The sequence below is a fragment of the Thalassophryne amazonica genome, chromosome 15 (genome assembly GCF_902500255.1).
Source record: "Thalassophryne amazonica chromosome 15, fThaAma1.1, whole genome shotgun sequence".
Classification (NCBI taxonomy): domain Eukaryota; kingdom Metazoa; phylum Chordata; class Actinopteri; order Batrachoidiformes; family Batrachoididae; genus Thalassophryne; species Thalassophryne amazonica.
Window position 1 is genome coordinate 72,828,171 of NC_047117.1, and position 18,558 is coordinate 72,846,728.

General features: G+C 41.7%; 1 long non-coding RNA gene and 1 pseudogene across 1 annotated transcript; both read left to right on the plus strand.

Moving 5' to 3' along the window:
• Positions 1–2,523: 2,523 nt before the first annotated feature.
• Positions 2,524–6,393, plus strand: LOC117526930. The gene is made up of 2 exons (XR_004565385.1): positions 2,524–2,608; positions 6,309–6,393. It is a non-coding gene; the product is annotated as an uncharacterized LOC117526930 (long non-coding RNA).
• Positions 6,394–6,675: 282 nt separating this feature from the next.
• On the plus strand, positions 6,676–12,373 carry LOC117526626 (annotated as a pseudogene).
• Positions 12,374–18,558: the final 6,185 nt, after the last annotated feature.

Sequence of the window (18,558 nt, forward strand, 5' to 3'; positions counted from 1 at the left end):
GGAGAGATTGTCTTCTACTTTTACTGAGGGTGATGGTTCATTCTGAGCTTGTGAATGGATGTTGAGTGTTTTGGTTATGTTCCAAACACTCACCACTTCACTCACCATGTGGTCTCCCTTACATGCCACTAACTCACGAGTCACGACACACATGCCACATGCACGTTACACACATGCCACACACACACACACACACACACACACACACACCACACACACCTATCTGGAGAGCACTAGGTTGTTCAAAACCCCAAATTCATGATAAACTGGAAGAAAACCAATGACAAACACTGGCCAGGAAGCAGTAGACGTGAGTGGCATTAAACACCACACAGTAGTAGTTACACAGTGCGCACACGCAGCAGTCACAGTGATTGGCAGTGAGTTCAGGTGTGTGTGTAGAGCATAGCACTTCAAAGGTCCACACACCCCTTCTGCGTATGAGTCATGAGTTTACTGGACAGAGGTGTTTGATACCTTTGCAGGAGATTCAACGTAGAAGTCTTTTGTTTCTGTTGTGCGCCCTGTCTTATTACAGTAATTTTTAGATGTGGATTTTCATTTATGAAGCTTATCACTGGTAAAGTTAAATATACGTACGTAGTGAGTACAATCAATATTAAAACAAAGTAAAAATATCATGGTGTAAATAACTCTTGGGGTGGTGGTGGTGGGTTAGTTCTAGCATTTTGCTCATTTTTAAGACAAAGGAACTGTGCCAGGGTGATCAATCTAATGTCCACCATGGTGGAAATTTTCTTTGACTCACCAGACATACGAGGTCTGTTAGAAAAGTATCCAAACTTTTTATTTTTTCTGCCGCGACCACGCGAAGCCTCCTGCTCGTCTTTCCATGACAAAAACTCCTGTAACAGTGGAATGTGCCGTTCATTTCCACAACTGGGACACTGTGTTTTATCCTGGATGTCGTCTGACTAACACAGGAATTGTGAAAGATGTGGACATCAGCACTTTTTTGGCACATGAGACAGACGTGCGGAGGAAATTCACGCGTCGTGGCGGTGCGCATGGCGCAAAGCAACGCCGTGATGAAGCCTCACAGGACCTGTTCTGGCATGTCCAGGCTCATCCACAATTTCGTAGGTAATCACACGACTGAAAACCACGACAGCTGTCTGAAAGCGTCTCAAAGCGTCCAGTGAGACCACAACGGAGGTGGTTTGTCCTCGGTTCATCAGCGAATCCATCATGACGTGCGAAGCAATCCGCGCGGCTTTCCATGACAAAATCTTCCTTTGTAAAAGTGAAATCTGCCGAAAATGTGTTGATGGTCCAGTCTCTGTGATAACCAGAGAAATGGCACACGATTTAACGGATCCAGACAGCCATCCGTTTAAAATGAAATGGTCGTTCAGCCTGTCGATCGCGGCTCGGATCGACAGCAAGGTTCAAGCTGGCTGATGCAATCACAACGTGATCAACCTCCTATGGTTTTTGAAAAAAATAAAACAGGTCGTAAACTTTCTAACAGACCTCGTATAATACAACTACACATACAGACAACATCTCATACCACATGAAATCACAAAAAACATCCCAGTTCTATTTAGCTGTTCTTCATTTGATAAAAGAAAAGATGGAACACTTTCAGTGTGTGTACCGTACACAAGTTCAATAACCTGTGTACTGGCACCGATGACAGCTCAGACTGAGTTGTTGTGAACATTTCTTAAAAATATACTCAGTATTTTCAAAGAAAACTCAGCTGGCTGAAGGACTGTTTGTAGATATTGAAGAGAATCAGTAATCATCAAGGGATGAACCAGCCCAGATAATATTGTGTGTGTGTCACAAAGGTTCTATAGCAAATTAATACATGTATGCTCTGCTTTCAGCTCTGCTCGTCTTTCCATGACAAAAACTCCTGTAACAGTGGAATGTGCCGTTCATTTCCAAACTGGACGCTGTGTTTTAATCCGGGATGTCGTCTGACTAACACAGGAATTGTGAAAAGACGTGGACATCACCACTTTTTCGGCACATTGAGACAGACGTGCGGAGGAATGCCGCGCATCGTGGCGTGCCGCATGGCGCAAAGCAACGCCGTGATGAAGCCTCACAGGACATGTTCTGGCATGTCCAGGCTCATCCACAATTTGTCGGATAATCACACGACTGAAAAACCACCGACAGCTGTCTGAAAGCCCTCTCAAAGCCATCCAGTGAGACCAAAACGGAGGTGGTTTTGTCTCGGTTCATCAGCGAATCCATCGTGATCCGCGCGATATTGAAGAGAATCAGTAATCCATTCAAGGGAATGAACCAACCCAGATAATCTTTGTGTGTGTGTCACAAAGTTCTATAGCAAATTAATACATGTAATGCTCTGCTTTTAGCCAAGACCTTGTTCAAATTTCGCCACTTTGGCATCTTGGCCTCCGTGCAGCGACACCATACGTCTGCTCTGATGCAGAACCTGACCCCAGATCATTTTTATCCATTATATTGAATCATCCAGCATTCTTTCTGTGCTTGATTAGCTGGTCTTGAACTCTGCTTGCGGTTGTGTCATCTTTTAGTCTGCTGCGTCAACTTGAAGCTGTGCCTTTTTATTTGGACTGTAAACTCTGGCCCCGCTTGCTGCAAGGTTGTATTCTATGTTCATTTAATCTTTACTGTATTTATTGCCTTTTTGTACAAATATTCCAGTAACATACCAAAACCACAAATCTCTCCACAAAATTACACACCTTCATAGGTACAAGCAGCATATAATACACTGGTGTAAAACCACAGTTTAAAAAAAGTGTGTGGAGGTATACTAACATTGAAACTGGTTATTGCAGTATTTGTAGTGTTTGTAAATGGTACTTAGGTAAAATGGACATACTTAACTGCTATTATGTGCCTGTTATCCATTATTTTAATATGTCATGTATACTGTCCGGAGCATTCTCAATATAGGATTTACTTCTTGGCCTTCACAATACATCCAACATGACAGAATATATGCTAGGATACAGAATCTATCATTGTGTGTAGCAACCTAAATTTCTTGTTTGGAAGATTTATGATTTGAGAGATCAGTCTTCATAGATTATGACGTAAATAAAAATAATGCAGTGCTAAATACCCTCGGCCATATGAGTCTTGTGTTCTTATAATTGGAGTTGTTAATTAATTATTAAGATCCTGTTGTCTAACATACAATTTGTACATGTTCAATGAAGCCCCTCTATTAATCAGTCAAAACAATATTTACGTTTTACCAGTGTCTGCAGGAGGCTTTGTGTGTGCATGTACATGAGCTTGACAAAAGTGGAAATTATGCAAATCAAGGAATATTTGTAGATCACCCTCTGTGCATTTGCTGGTATTGACACAAATTTAACTCCATAGGAATTAGCTACCAGCCTGTGACGTCACCATACTAACGGCTGCAAAATATGTTCAGATGTGTTTTATTAGGTTCCAAAAATGTGGTTTTCTGTTTTAGAAGTGTTTATTTCTCACTAGCTTTTACATAGAGAGAGACCAGCCACTGACATCACTGTAGCGCTCTACTCTTATTGGCTGTCACGCCCACCAGTCAAACACAAAATGGAACAGGTTTTAAACAGAATGTAAGATTTTAACCTCTCAAAATACCTCTTAAAATATGTCAAGGTTAGCCATCTTCGAACTTGGCAAGGTCTGTGTCCCAACAATGTTCCCTGTGGATTTGAAGACTGTGGCAGTAATAGAACTGGACTTATGCTGAGCACAGACAGCTGGACAAACAGACGGACGACAGGTCTTTGCAATACCTGATGGCCATTTGTTGGCCTCGGGTTAAAAATGGAGAGAAATAAGAACAAACTGAAAGGTTATGGACGCCTCAGACCTGTGTTGCTGGATATTTTTCTTTTCTTTATTAAGCCTATTTGCTAAACTGAAGCCCCCATCACACATAGCAAGCAGTGTAGGAACTATTACGACACGGCAAATATTGCCATAATCTGACGCAGTCAAGGGGAAAAGAGACGTGGTCCAGCCGTGGTCCGAACACATCCGGACTGCCTCGTACACACCTGCAGGATGCAGCCCAAACATATTTCAGACAACAGTCAGATGACACAGACTGCTGTCAGACGGCACCCGACCATTGGAGCTGTCCTCACTCACTCACCCACTCACTCACCCTACGCAGTCAAATCTCGCTTGTCCTCACTTCCCAGCGCTAAACTAACCTTCTCGGTGTGTGTCTCACGTGATGGAGTGTGCACGTATATGTGCGTAACAGGTGATCCGAGTGATGAGTTTTTGTCCACTCAGCTGTGCACGTGTGTTCACAATGGCTGAACAAGTGTGTGTGGAACAGATGATCAAAGCAGTGTGTGAGTGTGTGGCCGAAATATTTGCTCAGCTATGTTGTATATGTGTTCATAAAGCGTACCAGCCAATCCACATGTGCATGCGAGCACAGGAGCTGTCCATCCAGAGAGCGCACAAACAGGTTGACACTGTCAGTGACCACCTGCTGTTTGTCTGGTGAAAATCCCTTTGAGGTGTTGAGCAGCATATATGTGCATTGCTAGATTTGTTTTGTCCAGCTGGACTCCATAAACTGCTGCTAAACTGTGCTGGCAGTGTGCCAACTTCCCACATGTGCGCAACATTCAGATGCAGCCAGTGGACTTTCTCTTTTTTTCTTTTCTTAAACTATTTTGTTGTCATTTTACTTACAACTGTAGCTGATTATCGTGTGGGGCGTCACTTCACATGGGATTATTTATGCCAGAGGTGGACTATGGATGTGTCATCTGAGCGACGTTGCCATCAAACAGTGCAGCCGGGTGAAAGGGACTGACCAGCTGTCTGCGCTGCACTATGGAACATGAGGTACAACGGTGAGTTACATGTTTATTTATGTCATCATGTGCTGGGCAACACTTTACACATCATACCTGTTACAGACTTAGGGGTGAATGTGTAATAATACGTGCATTACACCGTTCAGCTGCATTGCGGCACTGCACCGAGCCTCTGACATGCGCACAGGGTCACATACATCTTATTACATAACAACATTTCCTTCACCCTCCCTGGCCGGGGTCCAGTGGCAGGTGGACAAACGGGCACAGCATGTGGGAGACTTTGCGTGACCGATCGATCTCAGAGCTCATCAACTATGATCAGATTGTTTCAGATGCTGTTTTGATGCCGTCAGGTATCAGATGGTCCTCAGATTACACATGGACCACCGTCAGATAGGTGTCCCATCTCGACGGTGCGTGGAGAGGTTTGAACATGTGCATCACACTCAGGGCAACCGGCTGATTTTGACAACTGTGGGACTTCCACCAGATGGCTGTCAGAAGGTTTGGAATTGAAATCAGACACCTTTCGGATGTGCGCTGATTCATAAGTCCCACGCCACTCTGCGTGATTCCGGCTGTGTAACGGGGGTATAAGGAACTATCTTAACTGTGATCATGCTGACACCATTGAAGTGGTCGATAAAAGCTTTTGAAAAGTTGTCAAAATTTCTGTTCTTGCTTTTTCAGAGAATTTTGTTTTCTCTCATTTCAAATGCTTTGTTAATCATTGATTAGCTTTTGCCTGCTCTTTTGTTGTTGCAGTTTTCTGCTTCTAGTTGAGGTAAGAGCAGTCTTTGACACCAGACTGACAAATGACCTATTATTTTTTATACATGGTTTTTAAACTATGATTTTCCAGAAACTAGCCACCAACAATCTAAGGTCAGTAGGCCTATGTAATTCTTTCATACTCATTCTTAACCAGGTTTGAAAAATATTTCTGCAGATTTACTCCTGATGGCCAAGTTGGGAAGTCACTGAAACCCTGCCATCTTAGTCTTGATCAAAGCGAATTGCAAAACCCAGATACTCTATTCTTTACTCAGCTTCTCCAGTGCTGCACTCGGGTATTCATTCAGTCATTTTCTATACCCACTTATTCAAGTTGAGGGTCAAGGGAGCTGGGGCCTATCCCAGTGGTTACACCCTGGACAGGCTGTTATGGCTGTCACAGAGTCACATATAAACAGACAACACATTTCATAGGTCAATTTAGAGTTTCCACTTCACTGAACCTGCATGTCTGTTGGAGTAGGAGTAATCCAGAGCACCCAGAGGGAAGCCACACAAACACACGGGATTACATAAAAACTCCACACAGAAAGGACCAGGTGGGAAACGATCCCAGGACCTTGTTGGTATCAGTGCTAACCACGAAGACACTGTGCCAGTCAGTTCCTCGATGATATGGGGCTAAATTTTCTTTTATTTAGTTGGTAGAAGTGCATCCATATTTTATAGATAAATATTTGATTTGTTTATTCACAGACATGTTATGGTGTATAATTTTACTGACTGTGGCTTGGTGTCAGTGGAGCCTGCATCACTTGAATTTCAGTTTCACTGCAAACTGTACTATAGCACACATGCATTCAGTCTTATATAAATGCTGTGCATGCCATTTGACTTACAATATGTCATTTTGTGAAACTGTATTACTTTCCTAGAAAAAGAAAATGTCCAAAGATACAGCTGTTACCATAACTGCTCAAACAGTTCTGAACTGCAACGTGCAAATTTTGAGCTCTTAAAGGACTGAAGTACCGGTCAACATTTGTTGCCCGGAGTGTAAGGAGATCCGGGACACATACTGTGGTGCAAGAGGGTAAGTGTGAACAAACTGCATCACAATTGAATGAGTGCAGAAAAGAAAAATGTCTTAATAAGTAAAGGTGTTGCAATGCTTTCAAATGCTCATTTAGCTTTTGAGCTCAGATAGGCAGTGATAATTAAAAGAAACAAATGCTATTTTGTTGTAATATTCAGCTTACTGTATTTCCAGACGGGTTATACTACCTGATGACTGCTAACGGCATGGTCTATCGAGACGTTCTGTGATATGACCACTGCAGGAGGTGGCTGGACACTGGTGGCAAGCGTTCATGAGAACAGTGTTTTTGGAAAGTGCAACACCAGGCGACCGCTGGTCCAGCCAGCAGGGTAACAACATCCAATACCAGAAGGAGATGGAACTGGGCCAACAGAAACACCTTGGGACAGCAGAGGTGCCACTTCAGTGATTACAAGGTACAGGATTTCCGGGACAAACATAATGTTAATACTGCAGCGGACATAATTCAATATGTAATAGACATTGTGGACATAATTCCACCATACCCAGTTATAATTTGTGGTTAATGTGTTATGTTTTATGTTTTTTTAATAATGCGCTGAGGTGCTTGCTACACACATCAATGTGTGTCTCGTCATAGTTCAGGAACGTGGTCCTTTTGATGTTTTCACACCGGGACGGCTCTGTTTTTGATGGGTGGTGCCAAACTTTGTTCCAAAGTGTGTGAGTTTTAAACCAAGATCAAAAAATAAACAATACACCATTGCGTTGTCGATGTGGGAAATTGTCTCGTTTTGTTTTCCATCATCAATTTCCACACTTTTGAACAACATTCCGATACAATCATGAAGGTGAACGTTGTGACTTTGATGTTTCCTGAATTTTGGGAGTCGTTGGCTTCGGCTCGGTTTGCTTAAACGGAGGTGGAGTTTGCACTGTGTGAGATTACCACGGACGCCATGAAATACTATTATGTCATGTGGGGCATGACATAATAGTAGGGCTGAGAGGGGAACCTCCGGAAAAAAATAGTAGATGCACATTGTGTTACGGTTTGCACAACATTCAAGATAAGACCCAGGGTGCAAGGCAGCCAGGACACAAAGGGTTAAGTTCATAAAAAAAAAAAAAGAAAAAACAAGTGCTTTAATTCTCCAAGGTGGCTGTGTGAATACATCCATGACCAAACAAGACATGGGTAGGGATTGCGTGCACACACGCGCTAACCACACCCACTTGCACACCATGGGAGAGACATCACAGCTGACATGAACACAGACAGCAGACAGGTGTGCACACATACATTCGGGCCAACCAACACATATCACCATGGACACCGGTGACAGGCACGACAGGTGACAAGGACTTAACAGAAAAACACAGAGGTAAATAAATAACCCCGGCCCAAAATGTTGCCCCAACACAATGTCCCATGCCTGTCCCAGCAGCATAATTCCATATGCTTGTCCCAGCAGCATAATTCCAGTTATAATGGTCAAATTATTTTAATCATATTTGAAAGTATTAACATTAACTACATATCAAAGCGATAGCTAGATAGATCTTTATTGATCCCTTTGGAAGACTCCCTCAGGGAAATTGAGGTTCCAGCAGCATTGTATAGCAGCACGCAGGGTAAGAAGCACACAGAGTATCAAAAGTGAAAGTAAAAAAAAAAAAAAAAACAGTTTGCAAATATAAAAATAAATACTAGACATATTGATCAATAGTGGTTTACTGGCTACTACTGTTCCTCTCCTTCCTGTTTTCTGTCTGTGAGGAGTTTTACAGTACGATGGCCTGAGGGACAAAGGAGTTTTTCAGATGTCTTATAAGTTACTCAGTGGTCATCCGCTTAAACTATCTACCTACTTTGAATATACACAGTCAAACTGTAATGGTCTTGAGTACAACAGTGTGACCCCCAATGCAGAGAACAGACCAGAGGATTATAGACCACTGTAGAAATTACTCAGACTGAATCCATTTGAAACATGAAAGTGCAGAAAGAGGACACAAGAGGGAGCCAGAGACCAAAGAGACAGAAGCAAAAAGACCAGAGAATACAAAAACAATCAATAATAACACCAAAAGGAGAATTATTGAATTAACAGAATAACAACATATGGAGAATAGTGGCAGGGACAGAATAACATGGAGATCAAACCAAAACATAACCAGAACATGAACTGTAAGAAAAATCTAATTTTACATCCTTGCAAATTAATAAAACATGACATTTCATCTGCATCAATATCCTCATCAATGTCTGTGTTTGCTTGCTTGTACAAGGAGTACTGCTTACTTCTGTGAAGCGAACACGAGAAATATTGTCATAACCAGAATTTGAATGATGACAGATGTGTATGCTTGGTTACAGAATCCAGGTTACTATGACATTACGGCAGAGGACACGTCTGTGTGGCACGTCCCTAATAAATTCTCATTGGACCACTGGAGGCTGGGCGCCATCCTCCGCTACCACACCAACAGCTCCTTTCTCAAACTGTATGGAGGAAACTTTCTAAAGCTTTTTGAGGTAAGATAAGAATTTGTGAAGTAATGATGGACCACACAATACAGATTAAGAAGACCTGTGTACAAAGTCAAAAGTATGCCTCACGTCTCTTTATGACATCAAGCCTGTCACATGATGTTTCAGAAATATCCGGTGATCTACAATGTTGGCTCCTGCAGTGACAGAGGACCAGCCTTTCCCATTGTGTATGATAAAGGAAACAACGAGTCCACAAAAAAGCTGTATGGACCAAATGCACAAAGTAAGAAGCTTATCTTAAGAGATGGAATGCCTTGAAAGCATGTCTTGGTGAATGTCCAGCCACATCTTTTTAAACATTTTGTCAGTTTTGTGAAACAATTAATGGGAAAACACCTTTAAGAAGTATAAACAGCGTGGTCCTGTATGGTAAATCTGTTTGCAGCAAGCAGGGAGTTTGAAGTCCAAAATAATTCAAGGTTATGTAGTTGAGGATTCAAGATAAGATGGTGTTGGTAATGCCAACAGTGAGTGCAAAGCAGAAGAAAGTATAACAGCACTGACAAGTCCGGGATGATAAAAATATGTGTTGACCAGTGGGGTGTGCACTCAAGACTGAAATTATGTGAACACACTATAAGAGTGCAGATCACGAGTGGGTACGTAAGGCACCACAAGCTGGGTGAGACAGCAGTAGGGATGGGTATTGATAAGGTTTTATCGATATCGATGCCATTATCGATTCTGCTTATCGATCCGATTCCTTATCGATTCCTCGTGAATTTTGTACTAAAAGTAGACTTTACAGGTTTTCTATGTATTTCATTGAGTCTTAAAGTAAATAAATATGAAATTGGTCACTGTATCCTTGATCTCTGGACATAAATAAAAATAAACAAAACTGTGTTTTGCTTTGAAGTTATCATTCTATCTTGACTTGTCAGAGAGCCGCGCAACATTTGGAGCTGTGTGAACAGAACGGAGGATGATTCTCGTTTCTTTCTCGCAGCAAGACAGGAGTCCCAGTTAGTAACTGTAATCCGCACAAAAGTGAATCACAACTCATATTCAGGGATGAAAGTGGTGAAAAACAAAAAAAGCTGAAACCCAAAATTACCCCCCAACACCACCTGCACGGAAAATGTTTGAATTCTAGAAGCTCTGAAATACAATCTGGGACTAATCCAGACAATAACTGGAGTGAGTGCAGCATCCATTTAGGTGAGAAAAAAAAATACAACTTTCCTTATTCGGATTCATTCCAGTAGTATTCTGCTCTTACTAGGATGCAGCAGTTTTCTAGTTTGGCAGAAAGTTCTGGAGGAAATCACTGAAGAAATTAACACATCGAAAATATGGTTTGACCGAAACAACTGTCATTAAACTTAAATAAGACAGGGATGAAATGGAGGTGTGAGAGTCACTCGGTGTTCACAGGAAACATTTATTTCTGTATGTATGTATTTATTTATTTATGTTAGTTGCTATTATATATTTTCTGTTGTGTTTCTATTCAGGTTCTTTTTGTCTCTTTCTCTAAAACTGTATATAATAATCAGATTATTAATATATAAGCAAAAATAAATTTAAGGAATATTACAATTTGAAAACAAATGCACCCGAACGTGATGACGGCTGCAACTGCTAAATGCTAACTTTTAACATTGAAAATGCCATAGACAAGCTAACGCGTTACCATCGCTCCCGTTTTTTAAGTTATAAAATACATCTATCAACTGTTTCAGAAGACCATAACAGGTCGGTTTAACATAGAAAAGGTAAATAATACTCACAGACGTATGCTCTTTAGGGTTTTAGCGGGGGAAAATTAAGCGAAATAAATAAATAAATGAAGCAATCGACCGAAGCATTGCTTCAATCTGCGATCCACGCTTCGATTGGTTCAAGGTTCAAAGCAAAGCCGCGCTGCAGAAAAATTAAGGACCCGCTGCAGGGTCTGTAATCAATGTAGAGAAATGATCATTTTCCTGACAAACACCCGCCAAAACAACGGCCACTCTGAAGGACCGATAACAGAATCATTAAGCACAAAGCTTATTGATGTTGGTGGATCGAATCATTTCTTAACGATACCCGAAAGGAACTGGTTCTCGATACCCATCCCTAGACAGCAGGCCTCACTACTATACAGCATTATCAGGAATGTGGACAGAAATGTCTGGACACAATTGCAGGACTCAACAACGTAGCTTGGTTCCTAAAGGCGTTTACTGAAGGATTCAGTGGGGTCCGGTACACAGCAAGGCAGTCCAAAACAAGCAAACAGATCAAAAACATAAGGCTTAAGGCATGGTCAATACAAACAGGCAGGTGGTCGAATACAACGTGGTAGCAGGACTTGGAGACATGGAGTACAAGGCTGGAAGCGAAGGCACAAGGCGCAACAATCTGGCAAAGGAGTAGTGCCACCAGTGGGACATAATACACCCACGTGATGAGATGCAGATTAGAAACAGGTGTATGGAAAGATCCAGAACTGGGTGTGGCAAAACTGAATGCAACGCCCACCACCAAGCACCAAGAGACACAGTCAAGAGAGATAGGGACAGAAAAAGAGCAGGCAGGAAAAAACCCAGCACCAGAAAACCATAAAAACCTAAAGCACCGGTACAAAGCATGACACAGCATGTTGTGTGTAGCAACAAACCTTAAATCCTGCTCTCAGATGTACAAGGAGTCAGTACTATGAGGCAAATATTAAAGTCATGTTTTCCTTCTTTCTTTTTGAAGTGCAATTTGAACCAGGTTTCATAACGTTCAGAGCAATCAACAATGAGCTTGCAGCCATGGCAATCTGCTCTGGAGTCAAACCAAATGGATGCGACACTGAACATGTAAGTGCGAATCCATCATCAGACTTCCTGTTAGTGAACACAAAGTTGTTATTCAGCCTAATTTGTGTGCAATAATCTTTTGTGTCCTCAGTACTGTGTTGGAGGAGGCGGATATTTTCCTGAAGGAGATGGGAGGCAGTGTGGAGACTTCCCATCATTTGACTGGGATGGACTCGGAGGGCAAGGCTGGAGTGCTTCAAAAGAGATGACTGAGGCTGCTGTTTACTCTTTTACCGCTGATAGTCATGATAAATCAGTTACTTTTTAATTAAAATGATGTCATTTACATTTAAAATCAATCAGCAGAGGTTGTGATTGGTGTCCGGTTGTCAACAAGTAATCAGTCCCAGAAAGTTGTGACACAGAAACTACATATTCAACATATCAGACATTTTATATTCTCAAAATATGATTGGTTGCGTGTCTTTCTGTCTCATTTATAGTTTCTCCATTCTGGTTGAGGTGCAAAATGAAAAAAAATTTTTTTTTTGAAAAGAATCACAGCTCCGTGTGTGTCTGTTAAATTCTTTCATGACTTGCAAGGAAACGTGGCCACATGTACTAAGGTTGCGTACGTACAAAAACATTGCGTCAGCCATCTTTCACACTCACATTTGGACTTACTAAAAGTGAAATGAACATGAGAATGTAAATACCCGCGCTCCAGTTTCAGACGTAGTATCTCATTGGGCGTGCTGACAAAACTTGTAATGTCTGCTAAAAGTATGGCCTGCTTAGTCCATGAATCAATCATCAATTTGGACCTAATCGGTACCACGCAAGGTGGCAAAATGACACTTAGAATCCAGCTTTAGTGTAATATGGCCTACACAAAATGTATGACAGCCATCCCTATCAGGCATGGCACAAACCAGAGGGACACAAATGCAAGCTCACAAGACTGCAGTTCAAATGGTTTAATAACAGGCAGGGTTCGGTACACGGGTGTCCAGCAGAGAGGCAAAGGTAGCAAAAAAGTGAGAGGCTGAGACATTGTACAATAAACAGTCACAGGTCAAAAAACACAGTGTAAATGCTTTCAGAGGCAAGGCAAAATCAAGGAAAAAAAACAAGGTAGAGTCAAAATACATGCAGGCAAAACAGAGGCAAGGAACAGGCTGGAAAGTGTACAAAGACACAATCTGGCAGTGAGACTGTGAGGGCTTAAATAACTGCTCTGTAATAAGTGAAACAGATGCAGGTGTCAAAGTTCTGGAAGGGGGGCGTGACTAGTGAACAAAGATATGCATGGGGCAAGATAGTGAAGGCAGGAAAACAGAGTGGATGATGAAAGAGACAAGACACGTGACAGGTGCAAGAGTGGAAGTGGATGAAAACAACAAACCAATCAATGACACACAGAAATATTTAACCCTAACATTAAGATTTATGCAGTTTTATTACATGACAAATTCCCATTTTGTCAATTAACAAACAATTATGTTACCTTTGCCATTTATCTTGTATAGGTAACATAATTATTATGCAATTCAGACAATATACTTTATGTACGAGGTCTGTGATAAAAGTAACGGACCTTATTATTTTTTTCAAAACTATAAGGATTTGAATCACGTGTGATTACATCAGACATGCTTGAACCCTCGTGGGCATGCGAGAGTTTTTTCACGCCTGTCGGTTACGTCATTCGCCTGTGGGCAGTCGAGTGAGGAGTGGCCCACCCTCTCGTCGATTTTTCATTGTTTGGGAATGGCTCAGAGACTGCTGCTTTGTTTGATTAAAATTTTTTCAAAAACTGTAAGGCACAACTGAGTGGACACCATTCGATAAATTCAGCTGGTTTTCGGTGAAAATTTTAACGGCTGATGAGAGATTTTGGTCTGTTAGTGTCCCTTTATGGACGGCCCACGGCGCCTGACGGTGATCTGCTCTCCGAGGCGTCGTCGTCTCGCTGTTTCAAGTTGAAAACTTCCACATTTCAGGCTCTGTTCACCCAGTAAGTCTTCAGAGAACAGAGAACTTTCAGAAGAAGTCGGCATGAGGAGTTTATGCGGACATTCCACTGTTAAAAGAGATTTTGTAATGAAAGAACGTGCGGGCAGAGTCGCATGTCGGGCCGGACCGACCGCGGGGGGTCGCAACAGGAAAAACACCTCCGTTGGAAACCTTAACGGGCAAGTTGTAACATGCCCAAGCTGTTAAACAATTTCTCAGATACTCACTTGTGAAAGCCATCAAAAGCCGCCTGAATTTACAAATGTTTTCAACAGAGGGTTTTTTCCTGTCGCGGCGCGGACGGACTCGCCGTGTCGTCACCGAACCGACTCGGCGAATTCGTCCGCACGTTCTTTCATACAAAATGTCCTTAACAGTGGAATGTCCGCATAAACTCCTCATGCCAGCCTCTTCTGAATCTTCTCTGTTCTCTCACGACGTCTGGGTGAATTAAGCCTTAAATTAGAATGTTTTCAGCTCGAACAGGCTGATGACGGCGCCTGGGAGCGCTGCGCGACGTCCCGCTCCGTGGGAAGTCCTTAAAGCGACAGAAACACCCCATAATCTCTCTTCAGCCGTTAAACTTTTCACCGAAAACCAGCTGAATTTCTCGAATAGTGTCCACTCGGATATCCCTCACAGGTCCAGAAAAAATGTTGATAAAGCAACGCGCGCCGTCTGCAGCGGCTATTCAGACAAAGAGATTCCGACGGGCGGGGTGAAGCACTCCTCACTCAAGGCCTGCCCACAGGCGAATGACGTCACCGACACGCGTGAAAAAACTCACGCATGCGCACGAGGGTTCAAGCTTGTCTGACGTAAAAACATATGAATCCAATCCATTTATTTTTTGAAAAAAATAAAAAGGACCACTTTTTTCATCACAGACCTCGTATTTTAAATAAATACTGTCATTATTACTTATTTAGAGTAATTATATTTTATTGATACTAAATACATAAAGCTGAGGATTATGCATTTCAAATAAATAGGATTTAGTACAGTAATGAATATGCATCATGTAAGGTTTATTTGGTAGGTTTGTATTAAAATTATCTAAAAAAGTATATGGGAATTTGTCATGTAATAAAATTACATAAATCTTAAAAGTTAGGGTTAAATATTTCTGTGAGTGCATGACAAAGAAATGAACACTTGAAATATATCAGTCTGTGTGTATTGAATGAATATAATATACAAGTTTCAGTTTTTGAATAGAATTACTGAAATAAATCAACTTTTTCATGATATTCTAATTATATGACCAGCACCTGGATATAAACTTCAGTTGAGGTTAATGTCAGTCAAGTGTAAATGAAACAGGTACAAATGATGAAACAGGTACAAATGACATTGAGGTAACAGTAGGCTACTCATAAACACAACGTGTTTTAAATACATAACCAGATTCATGCATAAATCATGAATATTTCCCATTTGTGTCCCATAGGCGATGTAATGGTCTAGTGGTTACGCGTTGGGCTTGACATCAGAGGATCCTCGGCTCAAATCCCAGCCCGACCGGAAAATCACTAAAGGCCCTTGGGCAAGGTCCTTAATCCCCTAGTTCAGGGGTGGGCAACTTGTTCCAGAAAGGGCCAAGAGGGTGCAGGTTTTCTTTGCAGCCACTGATTCCACAAGGTGTTTTCACTGGTGATTTCACTGATTAATTAGGTTAGGTTAAACTTTATTGTCCCCACAGGGAAATTTGTCTTGGGCTCACAGTGTTGTTTGACACATACACAACATTCACAACATTTAACATCCGGATACACATACAACGGTACAACAGTCAGCTGGTCTGCATGATTTCAACAAAAAGAATATGACCATGTCATGATATTGCACAATCCCAAGTAAAGTGCATTTGCAGATAAAGTGACTTCAGTATATTGCACCTGCCCAATAAATAACATTATAATTACAATTCAACAATTAAAAAACCACATTCCTACTGTCTTGCCTTATTTAACAAAGCCACTGACGTGGGAACAAAAGAGAGTTTAAACCTGTTACTGCGGTGCTTGATCGCTCGATAGCGCCTCCCAGAAGGTAGCAGAGTATATTCACTGTGCAGTGGATGGGAGGGTTCTCTGATTATGGCTTTAGCTTGTGCCAGGACAGAGGTTTCAAAAATTGTCTGGAGAGAAGGAAACTCCTTCTGTCCTCTGATTTTCATTGCATTTTTTACAAGCTGTCCTATTTTGGTTTTACCCTGCACTGTGAGTAAGCCAAACCAGGCCACTATTCCATATCTAATGAGGCTCTCCAGCACCGCATTATAAAAACAAACCATGATTCGGGTGCTTACTCCAAACAATCTAAGTCTTCTGAGGAAGTGGAGTCTTTGGGAAAGTTTCTTACATAAAAAATCCACATGCACATTGCACCTCAGAAGATTATCCACATAGATGCCCAGATATTTCACTGACTCCACCTGTTCTATCTCCCTGCCTCCAATGATTACTGGGTCATGGGGCAGGAGTCTTTTTGGATCAAAGACCATTTCTTTGGTTTTAATCCCATTTAGAGTCAAGTGGTGCTCCTCACACCAAGACTGAAAGGAGTCGATTTCATTAAAATAAACTGACGGACTTTCACCAACTGAAAGTAAGCTCACAATAATTGTGTCGTCTGAAAATTTCAAGATTTTGTTGCTTGGATTTATGCTCCTACAGCCATTGGTGTATAGGGTGAAAAGAATGGGAGAGCTTACAGCCCCTTGAGGCACTCCCGTGCTACAGGATTGTGCTTTAGACAAGGAGTTGTTTACTCAAACTTGCTGTGACCTATTAGTTAAAAAGGAGTGAAACCACCTAACAAGGGAGGAGCTAACATTAAGGTCTCTCAATTTTTGGACTAGAAGATGAGGGTGAACTGTGTCAAAGGCTGACGAGAAATCAGCAAATAACACACGTGCGTAACAATCAGCATTCTCTAAGTGCTTATAAATCATGTGTGACATACACACAGTGGCATCTGTAGTGCCAAGTCCCTGCTTATATGCAAATTGCATCGGGTCAAGAGACTTGGACACTTCCAACTTGAGTCTATTGACCATTACCTTCTCAAAGCATTTCATAACAATGCTGGTTAAAGCCACGGGCCTATAATCTTTATTGGTGGCCGGGGCAGGAATTTTTGGTATGGGTATAATGGTCGACCACTTCCAGCATAGAGGAACAGAACAACTCAAAGCTGACATTTGGAAAATAGGGCACCATGCCTCTGAAAGTTCCTGTGCACAGTTTTTCAGTAAAAAAGCTGACAGGCCATCTGGTCCTGCAGCTTTGGTAGAAGACACTTTACTAAAAATGGCTTGGATACATTGCTGATCAATATCAAAGCTACTCATTTCAGATGCATGCCCCAAGTCAGCTACTGGTTCACACTCAACATCATTCTCCCTGTTGAATCTCAAGAAAAAATCATTTAAGTTGTTGGCAAAATCTTCATCATTCCTTGTAATTAATTGCTGTTTGTTTGTGTTCATGCCCGTCATCCTTTTCATAGAGTCCCAAAGTTTTTTGTTATCCAAGGACTTAAGCCCATGTTCTAAGCGGTCCCGTTCCCTTTTCCGTGCATTGGCTAGCACAACATTAAGTTCCTTCTGGGCCTGGGCTGCTGCAGCTCTGTCATTGTCTCTAAAAGCCAGTCGCTTTTTGTTGATACTGGCTTTCACCTCCTTGGTTATGTGATTCTTATTGTTTGGAAAAGCACAATGTCTTTTTTGGCACCACAGTATCCACACAAAACTGTATATAATCCGTAGTAGTCTCTGTGGCTTCATTCAACTCAAGGCTGTGAAAGATGCTCCGGTCTGTACAGGAGAAACACCCTCTCAAGTTTCCACACTGTCCTCTGACCACTGTGACAGTCTTGTGTAGTGGCTTAGAGGACTTGAGCACAGTTTTATATGTGGGCATCAGATGGACAGTGGCATGATCCGAATTTGCCAGGGGTGGGAGTGCTTTAGTTCTAAATGCACTCTTGATGTTGCCAAAACATTTATCCAGGATGTTATCCTTTCATGTATTACATTTAATATACTGGTGGAAGCCAGGGAGCGCTCGCTCAAGGCGACAATGGTTTAAGTCCCCCAGTATGAAGACAGCAGCCCCTGGAGTGCGTTGAAGCTGACTGTGCACACATTCTGCCAGCGACTGGCAGCGTTATTTGCCTTACCGTTCGGCGGAACATACGCGGCAATAATTATGACATTTCCAAATTTGCGGGGTAAATAGAATGGTCGCATGTTTCTTACTACTGTACACTGAAAAAATATATATAGGCCTAATTATAGGCCTACCCATTTTAATTGCATATCACATTTTAATCCATTTGAATTTCAGTTTAGACTTCAACTAATAAACTTAATATAAGACACAATTATCACTTAAACTGGTTCAAATGAATGGTAAATGGACTGCACGTCCCTACTTACACACCTGTGCCACAATAATAATCATGCACCTGATTCTTATTTGGCTAATCAAGACTGGGTAAAAAACCTGTGCCTTCAGCAGCTTGATCATTTGGGTGATTGCAGACATTGTTTGCTGTGTTTGAGGTTAGTAGTGATTTTGACTTAATGTTTGGTTGTTGTTACAGCTCTTGCAACTTTGTACTTCTAAAATT